The sequence below is a fragment of the Alligator mississippiensis genome, chromosome 8 (genome assembly GCF_030867095.1).
Source record: "Alligator mississippiensis isolate rAllMis1 chromosome 8, rAllMis1, whole genome shotgun sequence".
NCBI lineage: Eukaryota > Metazoa > Chordata > Crocodylia > Alligatoridae > Alligator > Alligator mississippiensis.
The window spans coordinates 58508519-58523496 of NC_081831.1; the positions used below are offsets into that span (position 1 = coordinate 58508519).

General features: G+C 47.4%; 1 protein-coding gene across 6 annotated transcripts in view; it reads left to right on the forward strand.

The window, feature by feature from the left end:
- Nucleotides 1-14978, forward strand: part of LOC102575609 (syntaxin-1B) — a 45296-nt gene that overhangs the window by 20705 nt on the left and 9613 nt on the right. For 2 of the 6 annotated variants that reach the window (XM_059732752.1, XM_059732751.1), the window contains exon 1: nucleotides 14417-14630. The exons of 2 other annotated variants lie outside the window; for them this stretch is intronic. The gene's annotated coding sequence lies outside the window, so the exon portion shown is untranslated. 2 more of the 6 variants (XM_019487906.2, XM_006264393.4) reach the window with 2 other exon arrangements.

The window sequence follows — 14978 nt, forward strand, 5'->3', positions numbered from 1 at the left end:
CAGGAGGTACCTTCCAGTTCTTTGTTCCTGTTTCTGCATCTTGTCACCCCAAACACACATTCCCCGACTCCCAAGGTTGTGTGTCTCCTTTGTACCTTGCCATCTCTTATGCTTTCTCATGGTAATACAAAGTTCATACAATTCATTTTAATATTAATTCTACATGGTATCAATTATAAATAAGGACAGATTAATGAATCTGTCACTCTTCTGTATTTCGCACACAGTGAGTTAAAGCTGAAAAGTCCTTTGATTCATCAGTCATAGATGGATGGTTTAATACTAAAAATACTTATTAAAAGGTATTCAATTAATGGAGGACTACCTGTGATGACCTCTCACTTGGCATTCAGCTGTCTCAAAGTAAATATATCCTATGGTATTTCAGCTGTCTCACAATAGAGCCTTTACATAGATTCAGCTTTTTTTCTCTTTTTAGTCTTAGGATTTGACATTTTATATTTATCAGACAAAAACATCAATTTGAATAAGTTGAATAAAAACTCCCTTCTGTTGTGAGTTTTTTTATTTTAATGTAACATTTGTATGCAGGGCTCCAAAGCCAGGGGTGCTTTTTCTTGCCCTTGCTGGTCACAGGGAACAAAATTAAAGTCATATTTCACACACAGTGAAAAATAACAATCATATCTATCAACCAGCTGAAATGGGAACAAATTATGCTCATTTCACAGCCAAACTCACCTTAGTCAACCTACTTGGCTCTAATACTCATTTATGTTGCTGGAAGTTATCAATGGTGAAAGGATTCCATTAGAATTCCAAAACACTTTGAAAAGGCACTTTGTAGACATTTTGTAGAAATAATTTTTATTCCTGTTTTTATAGGTGCTTTTTTCCCCTGCCTATCAAGGTGTTGAATCTCTGGGCAGGATACAGGAGTGACTGGGTGAAACTGTAGGGCCTATATGATGCAGATCCCACTCAGTAGCCATAATGGTGCTTTGTGACCTTGAAAACCAGGAAATATGCTTCATGGCATAATTTGCATTTTTTATTTGTTAGAAATAGCACAGTTTGGGATTTAATCCTGCCTTCTCAAATAACATCTTGAGAAGTTAGCTGCTGTCTTGCATTCCATGTCCTTGGAAAAGTGCAGTCTAAAACTGAAAGACTGTCAGCTTCCCTATATTGGTGAGAGAGGGGGAAAAAAAGGAAAAAAAAAAAAGAAGAAATCATCACTTGTCTGTAACTTATTACTATGGTTTTCAAGCTTGGCTGTCTAAAAATTAATCTCCTACTTCAATATTTAACCATGTATCAGTGAACCATAATAGTTTGATATTTTTTCCAGAAGTCTGGAACATTTATTGAATTAATTTAGCACAAATTGCTTTGATTTAAGTACCCACTGTAGCCACACCAGTTTGAAAATGTTAGTCTTACAGCACCTCCATTTATTTACAATCATTTAATTAATACTGTATTGCCCTGCAAGTTGCACCCACATTCTAGAGCCCTGTTCCAGTGACATGCTGGCATAAAGGATTATAAATGAATTTATATTAAATAAATGAGGTATATAATGAATGTTGTGGGTATATAATGAATCGAGTAGTAGAATCATCACAGTAGCTTTTATATAATTTATTTTGATACATCTGTTATTTTATGTCATCTGTGCTCTTCTGTTTTTGTATTGACAATGCATAACTACAATCTGAAACATGAACAACTAGTGCCTCCTGTGACTGGAGGGGCACCATGGCAGTGAACGGTGAGCAGGGACCATCCACAGCACGGTGGGGCAGGGAGGGGGTTGGCTAGTAGTAGGTGTTGAGCGGGGACTGCCTGCAGCTGCTGGTGGCCGCATCGACAGTGGAGGGGAGTGGGGGCTGGTAGCGACCGCCTACAGAAGCTAGTGGAGGCTTTCGTGGGGGCCAATCTCGGGGGGGCACGTGCCCCCGGTACCTCCCCTACGCATCACCTATGGATTCTGGAAATTGTAAAGAAGGTGATGTTTTTGGCATTTGGAGTGGGTCACTGGGGGTTTATGGGCTCTGATGAGATGTGAGAAGCAGTCTGCAATAAGCACATTATCAGTCTGTTTCTACTGCTCATAACTTCCTTTAAACACAATGGGTAACTGAGTTTTGGAAAAAATGAAATCTCTTTAAACGTTGAAATAAAATACCATCATAGTCAGAATGTTATACAGTAAAGCTTTTTGTTTGATGTGTTAAGGACTATTATTTGCTTTCTGTGAACACACTGACCTCAATTAATTGTCTGTTCTGAAAATACATGAAGGTGCAAACAGCACTGGTTGCCATGCTGCTAAGTCTACATAACTTCACAGTCTCATTCATTTGAGCACCTCCCCAGTCTGTCATTCTCCAAGCCCAATATCTGTGTTCTGCAGGCCCCTGGGACTCTGCATGTGTGCAGTGGAGGGGGAAAGACTCAATATTTTTTGCCAGCAGATATTGTTTCTGCTGAGACTAAGCATTGCTCCTCACTCTTTGCATTTGACTGTATCAACATTAAGATCCCCTTTCTCAAATGAGTACTCACATTGGGGCTAGGGTGAAGTTGGTGGAACTCTCCAAGGATCCACCCACAAATCCAGCTCCACCCACTAGAGATGTCCAAATGCAACCAGCAGTGGAATGGAAAGGTGTTTAAAACATAAACCTTATTCTTGGCTTGTCTTCAGGATGAGAAGTGTTTTGATGAAAAGGATATGACTGGATTGAAGTATAGGCTTAATATGAAGCTTATACTCAAGAGCAGAAATCAGGAGCAGCAAGTGCCTTATTTTGTTGTAAAAATTGTGAAAAAGCAACACACTAAAATAAACAAGCCATACATTGGGGGTTACGAAACTTGAAACTTAAAAATAAATACTGCACACATGGTGAAACCTTCCTTTGACTTTTAATTAAAAAATTATCTCACTATCTTAATGTGGATGCTGAGAGTTGATGCATCAGGCATTTGGTGTTGCTTGCAGCATTGGGAATTGTACCTTTAAGTAACTGCTCCTGGCTTCCTGGTTTCTAGAAGTGTATGGGAGGGACAGGAAAAAGGACATATTCTGCTAGGCAAAGGCAGCTAGAATTGTGTGATTGAACAAAGAGGACTTACTTCAGGAACCTTGAGTCCAAAATAATTCTTGAATATCACAAGGTGAGTGTGGCGGCGAGGCACACCCACAGGCTCCCGAAGGGGAGAAGGTAATCTCCGTAGGCCCCAAACCCCAGAAACAGCCCCCCCTGCAGGGAAAACTTACCTCCCGCCGGGCAGCCAGAGCAGGAGCAGGGACCACGGCCACGGCTGCATGAGCCGGCATTATGCTGACTATTTAATCAGCTGTTTCCTGGGAACAGCTGGACCAATCACGGCAGCTGTGCCTGCCACCACAGGAAAATTTAAAAGCCCTGCCAGAACCTGGGTGGAAGAGGAGCTGGAGAGAGAGCATGCTGGTGTGCAGCACACCAGACATGCTGAGGCTCCTGCACAGGAGAGGAGCACCACAGCTGGTGCAGCACCAGCAGGCAGAGCAGGGGAAGCATTTGAGCCCCCTGTAGGAGGCTGGGGGAAAGGAGGCAGCTCCACATTCCTCTCCTCCCCAGGAGTCTATTTCTTTTGAAAAAAAAAAAGGAAAAAATAAGAGAGAGAGAGAAGAGGTGTAAGAACAAAGCGCCCTACTCAGAGGCACTGCAGTAGGCGCGACATTATGCCTAGATAGCCTGGCAGCCTCAAGGAAGGGAACACTACACGTTGAGGCAGGAGGGACAAATGCCAACTGATCCCATTCGGATGTGGGATTCCTCTCAAAGCAAGCTGTGGTCAAGCCCACAAGGCTGAACCACCATTGTGCTGATGCTCATCTGGCTGGCGAGTGGATGGGGTGTAGGGGAGGCAGAGCCCCTTGGAACATCGTGCCAAAATCGCAAGTATTGCCATTTCCCGGGGAAGCCCTCCCAGGAAGATCTCCATTGAACCCTCTCTCTTTATAGAATAACATCAAGTCATGGCAGGTGAGTTGAGGGGAGGGGCTACACACCCAGCAGGCAGCGCAACACGCAACGCCCCTTTTATCACAGTGAGCATGTGTAAAGATGCCATATGTGCCTTGGTGAAGGAGTGTATTCCTAGCTCATATCTTCTATTCAGGATAAAGATTTTAATCTTAGATGAAATTCTGTTTAAGGACCTCTGGGTGGTGATTCCAAAGGTGCTAAGATAGGTAAAAATATGTTAAAATAGGTAAAATTCATGGAGAAAGACACTTAGCATTTAAAAAACCAAAGGGAAGGCATAGAAACATTTCCAATTGCCTTAAGAGGAAGTAGACAAAGTTTGTTGCATATATCAAAAATATATGTAATGTCAAATAAGAAAGCCCATATTGGTGCTGCAGGAAAAATTGTACCTTGGAGAAAAGGTGTGGATTTATGCTGGCTGAGCAAAAACAGCAAAATATATTCTATGAGATATTTTCACTTATTTTCACTTTCCTGAGATACCTTTACTAGGAGATACAACAACTAAGCCAGTAATTGTTCATGTCAAATCTATTTTTTCCAGACATGTCTGATGTAGCAATGGCTGATAATGGTGAGCAAGAGGTTTTGAAGCAATTTCCGGTATTATTTGGGTGTAGTCATGTAGCCACTAATCCCCAATGATCCCAATCCAATCAATTGGTGTGAAATGGTCTTAAAATAATACAATGGATCCTGAAAAAGCATGAGGAGTCAGACTGTTATCTGTACTTAGCACTGCTAAATTACAGGACAGCACGAATGAATCATGGTTTTTCAGAAAAACCATTTCTGATTAACAGAAAGCTGAGAGCTAGACTGCCTCTAATGCTAGAAACTGACGTCAGAGGAACTGGAAATTTACAGAAGTATAGAGAGAGAAAACACTAAACACAATTAAAAAAATGGTTTGAGGTTACAGAAATCATTGTCAGCTCATTAATATGACAGAGGTTAAGTACAGGCATTCAAGAATCCCACGCGGAAGCGCTCTAACTTTCAAGTTTTACTTTAAGTGCCCCTGTTTAGGTCAAGAGGAAGCAGAACACATGTTAGCTCTCATGTGTGTCTGTGTGGTGGGGGGGAGACTCACAGACTGCCTCATGACCTCAGCTTAGCAGGTAGAGGGGGTTCTCATACACCTCCCAGCATGCTGAGCTGCTGAAGACTCCTGAGTGGAGCCAAACAGCCAAGTTGCCCCTGATTGTTTGGTGGGGTATCATGGCTTCCCACTTGGACCTGATGTGGCAGAGTCTCATCATGGCCATGAGACATCAGCCAGCCATTCTGCTCATGCCCCACCCAGCATGCCCCGTGTGTCCCAGATGCCTGAGCTCTCTGTGTATGTTTCCTGGATGCCTGGGTTCTGTGTGTGTGTGTGTGGGCATGCATGTGTTCTGGATGCTTGTATTTCTACCCCTCCCTCCCCTTTGCTGATATTGGTGGCTCCACCCTGCCACACTGCAGACTGTCTGGATGTGTGAAGCCCTTACCCACATGGACTGGGAGCCCTCCCTGGATGAGTAGGACCAGAGGGCTTCAAGTGCCTATACCTTGGCACTGGGCCATGGAGCTCCTGCAACAGGCTCCTCTGGCTCTACTTCATGGGCGCTGCTGTCCACCACACAGGCTGCCCAAGCACTGTCCCCCTTCTCTCTCCCACCCCAAACCTCCCCAGAGGTACACACTAGTGTGCAGGGGAATGTGGTATGAAATAGAGATGTGCCCTAGTTTAAAACATTGCAGTTGCAAAACTTCTAGTGTGTTTATTAAACAAAAAATGCGTGATTTTTGCCTACTCTGGAACTTGGAACCTTCTTCTAGGTTATCATTGAGAGAGTGGAGAAAGACCCTGTCTGCACCAGGTGGTTATGCCATTGAGTGGGGGGAGAGGAATGGGTAGCCATGGGGGCTCAACTTAAACATGAAACCTTGGAGTGGCTGGGGGAATGCCACCTATGAAGCTGCAACCCCTCAGTTTAATTAAATGTTGCAGCTGCCAAAATTTTCATGTGAATAATATGGAAAAACTGTGGAACATTGCTCACTCTGGACCTTGGACCATAGCCCAAGGGGCTGCCATTTCTCCCAGAGGCTGCACTGCTCCCCAGCAGTGGGACCTGGGCCTGCAGTGGCCTGGCTTGGTGAGATTGTGGGACACCCCCACCACCCCCTGTTCTCCTTGGGGCCCTGCACCTGCACTGGCAACTGCCAGTTACTGGGTGTAAGAAGTTGGCTTTGGAAGGCAGGCTGAGTCAATGCTGGCCTTGGCAGCAGGTCTGTGCCCCAGACCTACTGCCAAGGCCTGGTCCCCATCCCCTCCCTCACTGCTGTTTCCCAGAGCAGACTCCACCACCTGCCTTCCTGGCTCCTTGGACCACAGTTCAGCAGCTCCCAAGCACCATATTTCCTGTTCTGGGCCACCCCCCTGCCCCTCCAGCATCTCCCAATTAGTATGTGATGTGGAGACTTCCCCCACAATTGCCATCCAGACCCCCACCCCGGTGGGACTCTCAGGTATGTTACCCAAAGGAGGGCAATGTTTTAGTAAAACACTGTAACAGGTTACTCAGAGAGGTGGTGGAAGCTTGCAGGTTTTCAAAACCTGGCTAGACAAAGCTTCAGCTGGGATGATCTAGTTGGGGTTAGACTAGATGACCTCCTGAGGTCCCTTCCAACCCTAACTTTCTCTGATTCTATAAGTCCCTGGAGAAGGGCTCTCCATGATGGGGTGCAGGGAGGTGAGCAGCAGCCTGCCCCACCACTCCAGCCTGGAAGGGCAATCGTTTCCCTGTGGGAGGTAGTGTTGATGCCACTCAGAGGTATCATAGCTGGATCTCAGGTGGTTTTTGACCCTATGCATAAACTCCTTATCCTGGCACTGTGACTCTCTCAGCTTCATAGTGGTATATATGACCTCCCTCAGAGAGCAACTGGCCATTCATAGACCTAGTTCTTGGACCTTCACAGTGCATTCCTGGTTCTGGATGGCCTGTTGAAGTGTCATGGCACAGCAGGTGCAAGCAGTTGCCAACTTATACTTTCCACCCTCCCACATCGAGGGTTTCCTTTGGTTCTCATGTCACTGACACCATCTACTTGCACATCTCTAGCAGTCTGCAGGTGTCCGGCTGACCATCCTGGATTCAGCATTTCAGGCCCCATGACTGGGACTTCTGTGCACAAATGCAGAGTCTGCAGACAAGGGAAACTCTGAGTGACCTCTGGTGAGTCTCCTGTCTGGACCCTTTCCCCCACTTGGGGCTGGAAGTCATGCAGCTCCTTACAGCCCAGCACTGTTCACAGCACAGAACTCCCACATTCTGCCTCCCAGCTGGGAAAACATGGATGCCTGGGTTCCATCTCCCTGCTGGAGGACTGGGAAAACCAAGTGTCAGGGCTCAGAGCCATGAATCTTCTCTGGTTCTCTGGGAGGAGAGGGAGGGAGAATGGTGTGGGGGTTGGGGGCGTTGTTTGAAAGGCACGGGGTCAGTGAAGAGCATCAATAAATCAGTATAATCAGTCTTTCTCATGGGCAGTCATCAAGCCAAAAGCATGTTGAATATCAGAGGAGACAAGGACATCCTTCCCCACGAGCATACCCCACCTTACCAAGGAGACATATTAGACCATTCCCTCACCTATGAACATCATATTCAGAAGGTCAGCAGTAAAGTCTTTGCACAGGTAGCTGCCTTAAGACATTTAGCCAGGATGACATGGGGTGCCAACTTCAAAGTGCTCTGAACCAGCATAGTTACAATGGTATCTTGCCGCCGAAGACTCCAGAAGTTGAAAGTGGCCATAGGCCCCAGCCCGGCTGCAGGAGAGGCTCCTCACAATGGTATGCGCGCCAGCAGAATACTGTGCTCCTGTATGGTCCAGAAGTTGTCATACCAAAGAGCTCAACACTGTACTTAACAGTGTGCAGATACTCGTAACAGGATGCATAATTTGCACACACACAGATATATTCCCTGCACTCTAGAGCATTAGACTAAGTGACATAAGAATGACATAAGAATGACATAAGAAGATAGACCCTAACCACTCCCCTACTGCCTGATTTCTGGGCCCATGGAGAGTCTGGCAGGCCAGGTACTGTGGCTTTCTGTGTTCAGCTAAATTTATATAAGAGATAGGGTGAATGGAAATCATTTTTGAAGTGTGGCACCCAGAACTGGATGCAGTACTCCAGCTGCATCCTCACCAATGCCAAGCAAAGCAGGAGAATAATTTCCTTAGTTTTGCTTGAGATGTATCAGTTGATGCATGGCAGCATATTGTTTGGTCTGCTAATGGTAGCATCACACTGGTGGCTCATATTCATTTTATGGTCAATTATGACCCCCAGGTTCCTTTTGGATGTGGTGCTAGCTAGAGTAGCACCACTGAGTCTGTACATTTGTTGCAGATGTTTCCTCCCCAGATGGAGCACTTTACAGTGTAGGGGGCATCAGTGTAGGGCACAGCATCAGTAGTGATAAGAGTTCTCAGTGTTGAACAGCATCTGGTTCTGGTCCACCCATCTAACTAATCTGTCTAGGTCTGCCTGGATTGTCAGCCTATCCTCATGCTTGGCAGCATTTCCCCACAGCTTAGTGTCATCAGCAAACTTTGCCAGTGTGCTTTTCACCCCAATATCCAGATCATTGATGAAGATGTTGAAAAGCACTGGTCCAAGTACCAAACCCTGGGGGACCCCACTGGCTACCTTCTTCCAGGTCGACACAGATCTGTCTATTAGTAACCTCTGGGTCCGACTCTGCAGCCAGTTTCCCACCCATCTGACCATTGAATTGTTGAGTCCATAGTGCCCCAGTGTTACCTGGAGAGCCTCATGGGAGCACCTCAAAGGCCTTGTTAAAGTCCAAGTAAATGACTTTGACCTCATCTCCCTTATCCAGGTGGTGAGTAACTTGGTCATAGAAGGAGATGTGGTTAGTCAGACATGACCTACCTGCAACAAAACCATGCTGGCTTTCATTCAGAATTTTGCCTTCTATTAGCTTATTGCATATGGACTCCTTGAGACATTTTTTGAGGATTTTTCCTGGGATTGAGGTCAGGCTGATCCACTTGTAGTTTCCGGGGTCCTCTCTCCTCCTCTTCTTGAAGATGGACAAAACATTGGCCCTCTTCCAGTCTTCTGGGACCTCTCTTGAGTGCCATGAATTCTCAAAGAGGTTTGCCAGTGGTCCTGCGATGACTTTGCCTAGTTTATTTAGCACTCCCAGATAGAGTTCACCCGGTCCTGCTGACTTACAGATATCGAGCTCTTTAGCTGTTCTTTCACCAGCTTTACATTGACTGTTGGTAGGTGATCATCCCTACTGTGACTATTCTGTGTCATATTTGCATTTTGCAGGCTATCACTTTTAGACTGGTGGAATACAGATGTGAAGTACTCGTTCAGGTGTTCAGTTTTTTCCTTGGTGTTTGTGATCAGATGACCAGATATATTGAGCAGTATATCTTCAATTCCAAGCAACAGGGCAAGTCAGAGGTTAATCAAAAGTTGTTAGTGAGGTGCATGAATGCTTTTAAGCATTTACATTTGTGTCACATAATGTTGTTTAAGTGTATTTGTTGTTTACCAAGCTTTGTCTGGGAAATGAATATGTGGGATTAGGAATTGTACCTTTTAGTCACTGAGATTCCCGGACACAGGAAATCTGGGGTTAGGAGCGTTGCCTAAGCATTCATTTTGTAGGGGGAACCAATTAGAACTAAGTAACTGTATAGGTAGCTTTTTAATTTTTCCCCATGCATGTTGGACACAGAGATAGAAAACCACATCCTATTGACAGACGGTTTACCCCTTTTATGATATAGCTAAAAAGTGGCCCAGCTGATTGCTGGGGAAAAGAGCAAGGACACCCCTGGCATGATCTTTGTTTTGACAGTTTTGCAAGTAGGATTGCCAACTTGTTTGAATCTATTCCTGGAGGTTTCCAGAATGCCAATATGCCTGTGTGCTTGCGTATATCAGTTACAGATTACGGTGCATAGACCACATCAGGAAAGCAAATGCACATTGCTATTACATTTTAAAAGCCCACTGGACTATTATATAAATCAGATACAACATTTAATGTTTATTTTAATGAATACCCTATTATTTATCTCCTGGGGGATTCTCAGCAGTCTCCTGGAGATTTATATCTAATTCCTAGAGACTCCAGGGCAGTCTTGGAGGGTTGGCAGCCCTATTTGCAAGTAGTATATTTAGCAACATTGATTGTTGTTGTCAAGAAGTAGCAGGAAAATACCATCAGTAGGAAGTGTACCAACTCTATGGTCTGTTGGGTTGCCTGTTCTTGAAGAAGCAACTTCTTTTCCTCATTAGAAGGCATTGGGGCTTCTGTCTTTGGATGTTATTATGTAGTCTGAGGTCTTTAGGTGCTATTGTAGTATAGCAACGGGCAATAATGATTTTAAAAAATCTGAAAGTCTGCTGTCAAGGAGCTGTTTTCTAACCATTTCACTGTAGCTAGCATGCTTACTTAGCCCTGTCCTACCAGTTCCCTTCCTTCTCAGGCAGAATAGGCTCCATTACAGCCTTTCTGAGTATTCAGAATAATCACCTATGCTGAGTCCTTCTCTGCTGAACACTATGGCTAGGGACAGACATTCAAAAAGCTGGAGCCTGAATTGATTCAATCTTGGCAGGTTAATCTAACCTGCCTAGATTGAAGCAATTTGCAACTGCAGACATTCTCTCTGGACTGAGGAAATGCAGGCACATGCCTGCAGTTGCTCAGGCCAGGAGTGGGGTGTGCTAGACCAGCCCTTACCTACAGGGAAGCTGTGCTGTAGGGTGGGGAAGGGGGCATAGCCAGCCCTCCCTGTCCCACTGGCATGGACCCAGGCCAGGGTCTACCTGACGCTTCCCTCTTGCTCCTGCAGCGGCGGGGCTGGGGGTGCAGTGAAACACTGGCTGGCATGGCTCCTGAGGCAGAGGGGGAAGAAGGGGGTTATTCTCTCCTCCACCCCCTCTGTCCCTGAGGGACTACAGAGGGGTCTGCCTGCTTTGCCTGCCGCCACCACCGCCATTTGTTCTGTGCCCAGGCCAAACAACAGGATAAGCCCTCTCTTGCTGCCTCTGCCAGATGCCAGAGAGAGGAGGAATAACTCCACTCCCTGCCCCTTGCCCAAGGGACCCTTCTGGCCAGGCTCTGGGCATGTTCCAGCCCTGCCACTGGAGCAGCGAGGGGGCAGGGACCAGATGGGGCTGCAGCTCCTGCTGTGGTGTCCAGGCAGTGTGAGCCTCTTCCCAGCATGGGGCTGCAAGCAGGGGTCAGCACTGTTGTGAACTGAGGTGAGCAATGGCACCAGGGCTTGGAGGGGGCCATTGCCTCTGAAGCATCACCACCATTGCTCATCTACAGCAGTTTTCCCTGCCCTGCCCTCAGCTGCACTGTGGCCCCCCTGCAAGAAAGACACTTGTGCTCCATGGACGCCATGACAGGAGCTGCTGCCCCCATCATAGTGGCCTCGCCCTTGCTGATCTGGGGGCAGGGGGATGGGCAGAGCCCAGCCAGAAGAGCTTCTTAAGCAAGAGGGGAGCAACTGTGACAGGGGCAGCAGCCCCTGTCACGGTGTTCAGGAGTGCAATCCTTTTCCAGGCAGGGGGGCTACACTGTGGATAGGGGTGGGGCAGGAAATGCTGCCACTGATGAGCAGTGCCGGTGGTACTGGGGGGCGGAGTGCAATGGCCTTCTCTGAGCCCCAGTGCCATCATTTACCACAGTCCACAGCAGTGTTGACCCCCACTCATGGCCCCTCCACCAGAAAGAGATCATGCTCCCTGGACACCGTGACAGGGGCTGCAGCCCCCATCGCAGTCACTCCCCACTCGCCGCTCCAATGTCCGAGGTGCAGCCAGAGACTGGTCGGCAGGTCCCCTTAGGCAGGGTGCATGGAGGGGAGCTTTTCCCCCCTCCCTCCAGGATCTGGCAGAGGTGGCTGCCAGAGAGCATGCCAGGATGCTAGGGGACTCTGGTTTAAGTTAAAGCAGGCTTATCCTGCCACTCACTCCCTGAGAGCGGTGGCAGACCCCGCTGAGAACCCCCAGAGGCAGAGGGGGAATAACCCCTCTCCTGGTCCCCCACCTAAGGGGTCATGCCCCTGCCCCCAGAGCAGCAAGTGGGGAGCCACCATGATGGGGGCAGCAATGCCTGTCATGGTGTCCCAGACTGTGAGCCCCTTCCTGGTGGAGGAGTGCACTGTGGGTAGGGGCAGGGCAGGGAAAGCTGCTGCAGACAAGTGACAGTGGCAGCGCTAGGGAGGTTTGGGGGGCGATGGCCCCCTCCGAGCCCCAGTGCCACTGCCTACCCCATGCAGTCTGTGGCAGCTCTGACCCCTGCTCATGCCCCTCCTGCTGGGAAGTGGCTCACACTGCCTGGACACCAGGGCAGGGGCTGCAGCCCCATCAGAGTCCTGCCTCCTTGCTGCTCCAGCGGCAGGGCCAGAGCACACCCAGAGCCCAACCAGCAGATCCCCTTAGGCAAAGGAGGGGTTATTCCCCACTCCCTCTTGCACCTGGCAGAGAAGGCAGGAGAGGGCTTATCCTGCTGCTTGCCCTATGCACAGGGCAAGCAGAGGCAGTGGCAGTTGGGGCAGGCAGACTCCTCTGCAGTCCCCCAGGGCAGAGTGGGTAGAGAGGGGAATAACCTTTCTCCCTTCCCCCCTGACTCAGGGGCCAGGCCGGCTGGCATTCGGCCCCACCCTGGCCCCGCCACTGCAGCAGTGAGTGGGGAGCACCCAGTGCACCCAGGTCCAGGTCTGTGCAGGTGGGACATTGAGGGGGGAATTAAACCCCACCCTGGCCAGTTCACTCAGAGCTACTGCTGGCTCCACTGCTGGAGCAGCCAACAGAGACGTGCAGGTCCCTGCCAGTGGGATGGGGGGGGGGAATGGGAATAAATCTCTTCCCTGTCCCCTTCCCAGGGCCAGTGTCTGGCTAGTTCCCCAGCCTTGCTTGTCCCTGCTGGGGCTGGGGAGCAGAAGGGCGAGGCCAGCCCTGCTGAGCTGGAGCAGAGAGCCCAGCCCAGACAGCATGCCAGGATGCTAGGGGACTCTGGTTCAAGTTAAACCAGTAAGGGGTCTGGGACAGACGTTGCATAACCTGGTTTGAGCTCAATTAGTTAAGTCTGACACTATATTTAACCACGTTTATCTCAAACCGGTTTTGGCCATTTTGAAACTGGGTTGTGTGCACTGAACTTATGTTTTGTTACAGGGTTAAACCAGTTTCTGATCACTTAAACCAGTTTATATTTAATGTATGTCCCTAGCCTCTCCCTTTGATTTTGCAACAATTACATCCTCAGAATCCTCCTCTGTGTGGCCAACACAACCTTCACCCTGAAATACATGTCCTATTTCCTGGTTGCCTAGTTGTTCCATTCATATCAGATAAGTTAGCTCAGTTTGTGACTTGCTTCTCACAAAACTACCAGACTGAGAATTCCCAGTGATGGTAAAGGCAGGCTGGTGAACCGAAATCTGTTCTCTTGTGCCTTCTCAGGCCTTTTCTGAAAGCCTCTCTCTCCTCGTTTTGCTAATGGATTTATGACATTTCCTCCTTCTCAGAGTGGGTGAAATTCACTTCTGCCTCCTGGGCAGGTGTGCAGATTTGATGCACTTTCTCAGATCAATGAACCATCAGCCCTGGGATACATTTGTCATTTGCAATGATGTGCATAACTCATTTGCAACTTCACCATTTGTGAGTAATATAGTCATTTCAAACTCATGCTGATAAAACGTCTTCTACCACAATGTTCCACCATGTGTTCCCCCCTCCCCCCAGACAGAGAGAGCTAAAGTGTGCATCTATCTATAGAACGACTTCATCTTTAATTTTGGTAGCGCTTTCACATTCAACTTCAGAGAGGGTGCATATATGCATGACGTACAGCGAAGTGCACATCATGTCAAAATGAGTTTGTAACCCATTGTTGTTTAGTAGCAGACTAATTGAAATGGCAGATTCATTCAAAAATAGCCTTGAGGAATCTGGCTGCAGTCATTTATACTCCTTTATAGCTAGTAAGAATAAAGTCAAAGTCAGCTTTAAAATTAAAGTGGTTGAATCATCAAGCAAAAGGCTGTGGAGCTGTTCTCATTGCTCTGTTAGTTGACAATGCTGCTCTTCCCTCAGTCCCCACTTTTTCTTTTCCTGATATTTTAAGTATGTTCCTGCATTCCCAAGGACTCTGGGAGCAATATTTTCTAGGCCATCAGGCATCTCAGTTGTTCTCAGTGATGTCACCACCTTGTCAGCAAAGCAGCCTGCAGCTGTAAATGATTTGTTTGCTGCCTTTCCCAGAGCAGGTGACTCACCGCAGCTTTGATTGTTTGAAGATCTTGGAGTTAACTATTAATCCACAAAGTAAGAGCTTTTTACAGCCTAGCTCTCCTGATCCAAAGTGGGAGGAGATAGAGGGGAGGAAGAACAGAAAGTTGTAAAAGAATTTCTGTTACAGGTCAAGATAGAAAAGTAAAAAATTTGTCAGTGAAGTGAAGACAGCCAAAGAGAAACATTTTGGGAGTGTCGGAGTCCTCCACCATTTACTGCAGTGACTGGAAGCCTACATGAGCCAAGGGAGTAGTGCTGTAAGTGTATTTACATTAACCACATAAAGCCTGGAAGCTATTTTTAATTTATTCACAGGAGACTGTGGGTCAAGGAAAATATCTCCTGGGTGATGAACTGCAAAAGGTACTGAAAGAAAAAACACCAGTAAGGTTCATGTGTGGGAGGACACTGTGAAGGCCAGAGAGAAACCGTAGGAGCAAAAGAAAAACATGTTAACTGGAAAAGGCTTTACTGTGGACTGCCCCTTTTATTTGCCTCCCCCCCCCCCCCGCCTTTGCAATGATTGAGGATATCAGAAAATTGTAGGTATGATAAAAAGAGCTCCATCCTTAGGGATTTTCAAAACCTGGCTAAACAAAGTTATT